Source organism: Parasteatoda tepidariorum, chromosome 2 (genome assembly GCF_043381705.1).
Source record: "Parasteatoda tepidariorum isolate YZ-2023 chromosome 2, CAS_Ptep_4.0, whole genome shotgun sequence".
In the NCBI taxonomy this organism is placed as follows: Eukaryota; Metazoa; Arthropoda; class Arachnida; order Araneae; family Theridiidae; genus Parasteatoda; species Parasteatoda tepidariorum.
The window spans coordinates 57,792,628-57,802,446 of NC_092205.1; the positions used below are offsets into that span (position 1 = coordinate 57,792,628).

At 28.6% G+C, this 9,819-nt stretch overlaps 1 protein-coding gene across 1 annotated transcript in view; it reads left to right on the forward strand.

Moving 5' to 3' along the window:
- The first annotated feature begins 3,978 nt into the window (after positions 1-3,978).
- The window catches only part of LOC107455753 (serine-rich adhesin for platelets), a 19,640-nt gene continuing 13,799 nt past the window's right edge, over positions 3,979-9,819 (forward strand). Inside the window, exon 1 of the mRNA XM_043048431.2 lies at positions 3,979-4,064. The gene's annotated coding sequence lies outside the window, so the exon portion shown is untranslated. The remainder of the gene's footprint in view (positions 4,065-9,819) is intronic.

Consider the following 9,819-nt stretch of genomic DNA (forward strand, 5'->3'; position numbering starts at 1 on the left):
TTTTAGAACATACAGGAGTATCTCTAGATTGCTATAAAACACAGAATTGTTAAACTATGCAATGTTTGAATCAAATTGAATAATATACAATTGTATTTTTTCTTATAACGATTTTCCTCAGAATATTTAAATATTATTTTAATAAGCTTTTACATAGTATTACAATTAATACTGAACTAAATTATCTATACCTATGTACTTTGTAATCTTTTGACAATTGATGCAAATTATATACAATTTTTGCATTTCTAATGTTCATTAGCAATAGAGTCTATGCTGGCTAATATTTGGAAGGAATTAATAACGTTTTTTAAAACCTACAAAGTAAGTTAATATACTCTTATTTACACTTCACATAGAAGCAAGCTAAAACTGCCACCAGATTTTACTGAATTAATGCATTTGGCTAATCCATGACTTAAATTATATAAATTATTCAAAAAGAATAATATGACCTCAATTTATCAAATTCTAACACTTTATAAAAAATTGCGGGAAGTAATTCTGTATTTTTTTCATTCTGAATTCTTCAACACAAAGATAATGTTCATACAATTCAAATTTTGAGTTTTAAATGCTATTTTAATGAGTAATTATAAATTCAAATGAAACATGAAGATTTAATGAGAGATGAGAAATCCGTTTTCTTGAGAAAAATCTAGAATAAGATTAAGCAAAGTAAAAACATAAATTTAAACTCGGGGAATGCGCTAAAATTAACAATTTAGTTTAACATCTTGTATATAGATGTTTAACTTGACACCCAATATTAAAATCAACGAAAATAAAGATAAGTAGATAAATTATGGGATATTATTCCTTTCCTTCCGTCAAGAACCAAGAATATAATAATGAGCATAATAATGTAAACACAAACTTCTATATGCAAAAGTTCTAAACAATGTTTAGGTCAACACAAATTTTTCAACTCATGTCATCTACTTCAACATTTTAGTAAAACATCAAAACAATCCGGAGGTTATAAACAAGTTATTTATATCTAGAATTTCAGTAAAGGCAAAGTACTTGATAGATTTCTACATTTTATTGAAGAAATAAAAAATTATCTTGCAGCCAAAAATCAAACATGTTTAAAACTAAGAGATCCTCTTTGGCTAACAGATTTGTCTTTCATAACTGGCATAATGGAAAAACTAAATAATTTAAACTTGGAGCTGCTGGGAAAGAATAAACATATAGCAAAATGTTAGGGGCTATAAACTCATTCAGAGCTAAGCTGGTTATGTGGATATCATATTTGTGCATTTTCCAATCATGAAAAGAATGATAGGTGACAGTGAAATTGACTTATCAACATTTGTCATCAACCTCCAATTGTTTCCAGATCAATTTGAAAAGAGTTTTCAGCAATGTAATATCATCGAGCATATATCAAGATATAGGTCCCGACTTACAGATGAATACCTTGATGATTGCTTGCGAGCAGGAATTTAATCATATTCTCCCAATTCTGAAGCGCTGACCAGTGAAATGCAATGCCAAAGACCACATTGACTGTATTTTATAAATAATTTTTATACTTTGTATGTTTTTAAAGCAATTTGGTAATCATATATTTTACACAAGAATATTAATACTAATTGCATTTATATGTTAAATTAATTTTTCGTGCACCATATGTAGTGTGTATTATTACCTATATCTATCAACTATAAATTTATCTTGAAAAAATAAATGGTACCCGCCATTCGACAGATATTCTGGTATTTGCTCTTAGGTACAAAAAGGTTGGGGACCTTATATGTCCTGATCTATAGTGTTTTATTGATCTTTTTCGTACTAGGGACAGAAGTTACACAAAAGTTGAAGACACATACAAAATGATCTGTAGAACAAAATATGCAAATTATTCTAAGTATATTGATCATAATCTTCAAGTAGATAGTCATAATATATCAATATGTAAGCATTTATCTCTATAATACTTTCATATTAAAGTTAATTATCAAAAAGTTATGAAATGTATGTTGGGAACAAGGTTCAGTAATGACATTTTCCCTATATTTAATTTTTGAAAAAAAAAAAAAAAAAAAAAAAAAAAAAAAAACCTAAATACAAAGTGCGTCTGATGAATTTTTTTTTACTACTTGCAAGTATTTTAAGCAAAAAATATCAATAATGAAAATAAATATTTTAATGAGGAACATTGCTCCGAAGGAAGTAAAAGTTAAAGAATTGAGAGAATAAATAATTTAAGTCAATAATATTTTTTTTACAAAAGCATATACATTTAGAGAGTCTCTAAACCACTGGTAACCATTTGGCGGCCCGCGAAGCTTTTTTTTCTTGTGGCTCGCGAACTGAAATATATTTGTTGTCATTTTTCAGCGGACAATTTTCGTAAAAAATCTGTAGAAGTTTTAAATACTTTTAAGTTATACGTCTTAACAATTTGATATCTGTTGCACATTAATTGTTTAATACGTAGGTGCACATTAAAGTAATTGTAGCCATAATTTTTTAATATACAATTAAATATTTTTAAAAATATATTTATTATTTTAATTTGTAATTTAATACTTTTGTTTTGTACAACTTGATAAAAATCTGACAGTAATACAGTACACTCTCGATTATCCGTGTGCGGATTATCCGTGCTCATTCCGGAGTCACACAAAAAATATAAAGAGAAACATTTTCAAGATTAAAAAAATTTGATTCATGAAGTTATAACACTACCAAATTTTTGGAAGCAATATTCGTTATTGGATTGCAGTATATGGAATATCAGCAGCATGGTCAAAGGTAAAATTGTCTTGATCTTGAAGAAAGATCATACCGCTTGATGAACAATCCTCTTCAGATGTTCAAGAAAAATATAACAGTATTCTCGAACAAGCCAAAAGAAATCTAAGGTTTCGAAATTCTTGATGAAGAAAATTTAGAAGATTGGTTTTAAAGTGATGCACGTGAGCCTGACTTCCAGTATTTGACTGATGAAGACATCGTTATGTTGTTAAATCAAATAGTAATGATAGTAACTGGTGCAGAAGATGTAGTAAATGAATGAAATACAATTTCTCATTCTGCTGCTCTGTGGAAACTTTATTAGATTATATGGGAGGATTTGATTACAGTGACATTACTGCGGTTCGTAAAATTTGTGTATCGATATATGGCGAAGACGCATTACACATTTTTTTATAAGAAAAATTCCTAGTTTGATGTTATGCATGCAAATGTCAGTAATTTTTATATTGTTTGTACTGATATTGAATAAAAGGAGTTTTCGGATTATCCGTGTTTTTCGATTGTCCATGCGACCTGTCCCGGTAATTATCCCGGATAATCGGAAGTGCACTGTATTTAATGTTCCTTCAAACATAAAAGAGTTCTATATAAAATTTTGATAAAGTTACGGCCCGCCATTTGACTGGTGCTGTTAATTGCTGACCCCGGCCTCATGTAAGTTGGAAATCCCTGCTCTATATATATTTAACGTGTATTTTAGAGAGTCTCCTTTTCGAAAAACTGTGAACGAAATGCCTTAGTTAACATTTAAACAAATGTATAGAAATACATATAAAATATCTTCATGAATTGGTTTAGTAAATAAATTACTAAAATTAAAAATAAACAAACATGAAGAACAATAATTTTGTAAGTAACGCTAATTTTTAAAGCTCTTTTTTACATAAATTTTGTATAAAATATCAATGCAGGTCCAGAATTATCCTAATAATTACGATACAACAGACTTTAAATAAAAAAAAAATAGGTGGTATGTTGCATATATTCTCTTTTAAAATCATCAACTTAAGCGAAATACACTTATTTAAGGTGTTTTATATTGCAAGAATAAATGCTCCCATAGCAAAACTAAAACGAAAATGAGATAAGTTATCAAGCGATTGTTTAAGTTTATCGAGTAATAAAGTATCGCTAATAAAATAAAATAGCATGAAGTTGAAATTAATCACAAAGCTAGAAACAAAAAAAAGCAGTTTTTATCTCAATTGAATTATGGTTTATTCTGTTGAATAGTTAATGATTTGTCGTGTGTATGGTCCAACTCATAGTTTTAGGTGATTTAATTCTAAGTTGTGAGTATTGATTTCAATTATTTTCTAGTTACAGACGATAGTTTAACTTTAAATTTACTTTCTAAAAAATTTCGAGATTAAAATGAAATTACTTGCAAGTAAAAATCGACACAAAGCTGACCGAAAAACAGTCTTGTCTAGAAAAAAATTATAGTATATTGATTGATACAGTTTTAAACATTAATAAAGTCATCTATTCTAAGAATAAGCTTAGCATCTCTTCTCAATCATGTTTTTTCCGATGAAAATTTATTATTTTTTTTATCCATTTACCTAAATATTTTCCCGATTATTTTATTTTTAATCTAATATTCTAAAATGTTGCATTTAAAATTAAAAACATATCAATTTCATTTTTGTAAGAATTATTAAATGTCAGTTTTCTTAAAAACTAGATAAAAACGTGTAATATTCAACGTAATAAATTAATTATAAAAGGTTTTTGCATAGAGCCATTTTACCAATGCCATTTTACCCATGAAGAATACGATTATTTCTCTACATTAAAATTACATGTTTAGTAGTTGTTGTTTTTTTTTTTTTCACAGAGGAAAAAAGCTTCCTAATCTTATTCAAACCTAACATACTGATACTTTGAAACATTCAAACCAACACATGTTGTATACCCCCAAGAAAATTAAACTAATATTAAGTTCTATTTTTTACAGATTAGTAATGATATGAAAATTCGAAAAATTAGCAGCCAAATTAAATTGATAACACTTTCGGAATTATTAATATGCTGTATGACATCATCGCATCACAACTAAATGTAAATCAGAGAAGAAATTAATAAAATTACATCTATGCTGGAAAAGTTAGGAATGATGAACTTTTTGAAATGAATTACTTAAAACCTGAATAAATAATGGCATTTCAAAAATATATTGTTTGTATTAAAACCTCAAATATTGGGGATAATTTAACTGAAACTGGGATTTAAGGAGAATTAAAACCACAAACACTCTCGAAAGGAAAGAAAAAGCCATGATTTCAATTATTTTTCATGCTTAGTTGAATAAATTTCTTTTCTTAGTAAACAGATATATCAACTATTATGAATGTAAAACTTATTTGTGCCTATATATAATTTTATAAAACCCTAAAAAAAAATAGCCATTGAATTTTCAATAAAATTCATTAATTCCCCTGGATGGGTATTCATAATAACCAAATAGATATTTATGAATTTCGGGTATTTACCTGGGTTGGGTAAATGTCATAAAAACCGGGATATTTTATATCTGTAACTAGTGTGAACAAAATTCAACTTGATCTCTGAGCCTATTGACAATACAAGTAAAATTAGTTCCCTTATGTATGCAAGCACGAATCTTGACCTTGATATATGGGTGATTCTCACGAAACATGACAATTCGGACCAAAAAATTTCTTCAAATTTAAAGTCTTCAAAATAATCTAAAATATTTTTTGTATACTTCTTTAGCTGCACTTATAGACAGCAGTGTAGTTTATTGACATTTGCTCGAGAAGAAAAATAAAATAGAAATTCACCAAATCTTGAATGCCAGGAAAATGACATATTACCTTAGAAGTTTAAAAAACAGTAATTTTAAGTTAATTGTAAGTAACTCAACTGAAGCCTTTATGTTAGATGGACCATAAATTGCTTAAAATAATTCTTTTTATCCACTGTAGAAAGAAACAAAAAATGTTTTGCTGCTGATATGTACAGAATAAAATTGTGTATAATAATCAATCATTAAATAAATAAATAACTTTGATTACATCCAAGCATATTACAATCATACATAAACCTTGTAATTAGGTTAATATTTGCTTTCCCTCTTTACAGTATTAGCAGTTAAAAAGAATTTCTGGTAACACTTCATTGTCCTGGCATTCATAAACCAGGATAATGACAAATTCGCCATTTTATAGCATATAACTTTACTTTAATTTAATATTTTGGTCGAAGACGTTTGTATTCTGCAGAAAACAACAGTATTTCTTAAAATAATTCAGATAAATCTATGTAGTTTTTGTTATTAATGATTTCAAGAAGCCAGGAAAATGACAGCATAAAAACCTACTCACCTTGAAAAAATTTTTGAAATAGATTTTGAGCCAGAAAATTGGTTCTTTATTCATGCAACAAGACATGTTCAGATAGAAGGGTATCTAATCAATCTATTAACATAAGATATTAATTCCTGGCTCTATTTATTTTGGTTATAAATCACTAAATAAAAGTAGCCAGGAAAATGACAGATTTTCATGGGACAAACAAATTATTGACAGAAAACGTTTTTTTAAACGAAGTTTTAGTTAACAATACCCTCTGCCAGGACTCGAAAAACCACCCGTCCGCCCGTTCTCTGCGGTCAAAAATTACCCGAGGACAACGAATTTCTCGAATCCGACGTCCGCGCGGACGGCTATTTTCCCATTAATGTTGATGATACATTTTCAATCTTTGTTATCTTACAAGAGTCTAGCGCCTCACTTCTAAAATGACCCTCTAATCTAGAAATACAGCAACATACTGTGCATGGTGGAATTGATGATTTCTCTGTCTCTCGTACTGCAGCGATTGAAAGGGACTTTTCAGCAATGAACTTACAAAAAAAAAAGAAGAAAAAAACATTACGTATTGGTCTTAAACAAGAAGCGTTAAACGCAATTATGAACATCTACCTAAATGGAAAACCCCTTTCAGATTTTTGTGCATAAACCTCTGTAAATCATTAGCTTGATCGTGGAACTGGCAAACGTCATATTTGATTCATTTAAAAAACGCAACGCAGTACCTTCGGATAAATTGACATTCCAGATAACTTGACATTTGTCATTTAAATTATTTCATAAAAGAAATAAATTATTTCATAATAGAAATACTAGGTTTTACTATTAGTAACCTAGTATTTCTTTTATTACTGTATAACGTAATCCTAGTATTTGTAATCCTAGTAACTACTAATTCATTGTGCAATTTATATAAATGTTTGTAATAAGTAAGAGAAAATTATATTTTTATTTATTTAGAAGCGACGGGTTAGTTTCAAAAGAGGACGGGTACATTTTTGGACAAGCCGTCCTCGGGGACGGGTGAAATTTTTGAGTTTTTTCGAGCGTACCCTCTGCGTATATTCTAGAAATGCTTACGTAGGATAAGATAAAAAAAATTAGATTTTGAAAAATGTATGGGAAGTTTTGAAGCTAGTTATTATTGGAAATATTGTTTGGGACATGCCAGGAAAATGACATTTTGATATTCAATTAAATTTTTTAAGAATACAAAGCAGCCAATGCTAGTGCAAAGTCATTTTAAAATGCTAACAGCAATGCTATTTATTAATTTTTTTTAAAAAAAGAAGTTCTTTTAGTATTAGATCTTGGAGCAAGGGACAGTGAATTGTCATGTTTCGTGAGAATCACCCATATATATATATTATCATCCTGGTTTTTGGCTGTTTTGCTAAATTTTTGATGATTTAAATAAAATTTTGTCAGTTATCTTGTCAAAAACCAGGTTTTTGACGTCAAAAATCCAACTCACACAGTTGGATCATAATTCCACTGTCACAACCAAGTTGTTGACAGAGGAATTATGATCCACTTTGCACTCAATTGTTTATCTTTTCTTAAAAAACTTAAAGTTGATGTCTTTAACCAAAATAATGTTATATCAGCAAGAAATAAGTAAAAAAAAAATTATCGGTGAAATGTCAAATGATAGGGGAAATTGTGATTCTGCAAAATTTTTGGCAATTTCAGGTTTTAGTACCAATATATGTATAATCAAATATTATTATTTTTGTTAGTTGAACATCAAATTTTTTTGTTGTTGATAAATCTAAAAGCCCCTGCAAAAGAAAACATGAAATAATGATAAATTATTTGTTGCAGATCGAAATAAAAGAATTCGTTGCACTGTGATAAAAGTTCTGCTAAAATAATTATAAAAATATTCATGCTACTAATAAATATGAATCCCGCGTACTAATTATTTTCAAGAATTACAATGATGGTTGTGTTAAATCTTTTCTTTCTCGAATCAGTATTGTGAAAGCAAAAGGTTTAAGAGTAAGTAGCGCCAAGTCAGTGGGAAAATTTATATCATAGCTAAAAATAGGGTACTGTACTGCATTGCTTTGTTCGCCATAAATGATGCTGAAATAATATAAGTAACTTTTACAAGAATTTCATACTGAAGAAGACGCTATACCATGGGTGAAATTTTTAGTCAAAATTTTTTTTCATCTCCATAACTAATTTAAAGTATAGATAAAAGTGAATTCAGACATACCTAGAGTAAGCCATGAGGTTTCAAATACTGAAAAGGAATTTTTAAAATATCAAAATGAAAACAAATTATGAGAAGATTACGCAATGAAGAAGTTTTCTTCCAATAATTTGTTTGCATTTTGATGCTCTGAATATTTTTTTCAGTAATTGAAACTTCATGGCTTTCTCTAGGTTTGCCTAGACTCACTTTTTCTTTCTTTCAAATTTGGAGGTGAAAGAAAATTTGGGACGCGAAGTTACTCTCATGGCATGACGTCTTCTTCTAATTTTATAGAAGGCTCTCACTTTTCCGATTGAACTGAACTGTTGAAGAGGATGAGACGTGGAGGGAAAATTTTAAATATGCTAAAATCCTCTTTATTTAATTATCACAACTAAACTGATGATGCATATTTAATCTATTTGGCTTAATTTTTCGATACATATAAATTTCAAAGCCGCCAACCCAATCAGAATTTGAGATATGAAGTGTGCCGTATTTTAGATCCTTTTTTAAATTTTTCTGACAAAATTATGCCAATACAATTCTGCTCTCAACAGTTTTTGATAGATAGTTAAATAGTATATATACAGTTGCATGTTGTTAGGTTTTTGATAAGTATCTTTGCTCTTATGCAATTAATGTGTAAAAAAATTTTAGCGTTATTTAAATCGATTTTCATCAGTTTAGACTACTGAAAAATTAGATTTTAAAAAAATAAAAGAAGTTTGAAACATGTCATTTTAAATTATTTACTCAAAACCGCAAATCGCATCATTTTTGCCTTCAAATTAAAAGAAAAAAAAGTTCTAAAAAAGTTTCGAGCGCTATTTCTCTTAATCTAACGAAGCGACCCAGGGCTAAAGAGAATAGAAGGGCTGGTTCACTCCTTTGAAGAAACTCTCGCCGCGCCAATCCTCCGATTTTCTCCAGTGACTTCACTTTGGCGCACAGCTCGCACTTTTACTTCAAGAACGGAGCGTTCGGCCTTACTAGCTCTAACTAATATTGGAGCATTTTTTTTTGCGAGATATTCTAAGACATTTGTTATTTTCTATAATGACTTTCCTCTGTTTTTGCAGTGAATTTACAAGAATTTAAAACTATTATAGAAATGCTAGTTTGCACGATTGCAGCTTGCAAAAATTCTGATAGAAAAACAAAAGGAAAAAATATAATTTTCTGCTTGTTCCCTAAAGCAAATGAGCAACTATGTAAAGAATGGATTCCGAAATGACACAGTTAATATAAAAAAGCAATACGTTTATTCTGTTGTTAAGAGCTTTTATAAAAATTCATTATCTAAATAGAAACGGCCTCGTTACTTCAAAAAGAAAGGCAGGGGGAAAAAATTAAAAAATGGATAAAGTCAAAGAAAATTAAAATGTTAATAAAAAGTATAAATAAAATATATAGTATATAGTTGAAATTCTCCTAATTTCATAACATATTTTTTAATGTAGTTATTCTAAATATTTATGATTTTTTTTAAAAATTATATTCTCT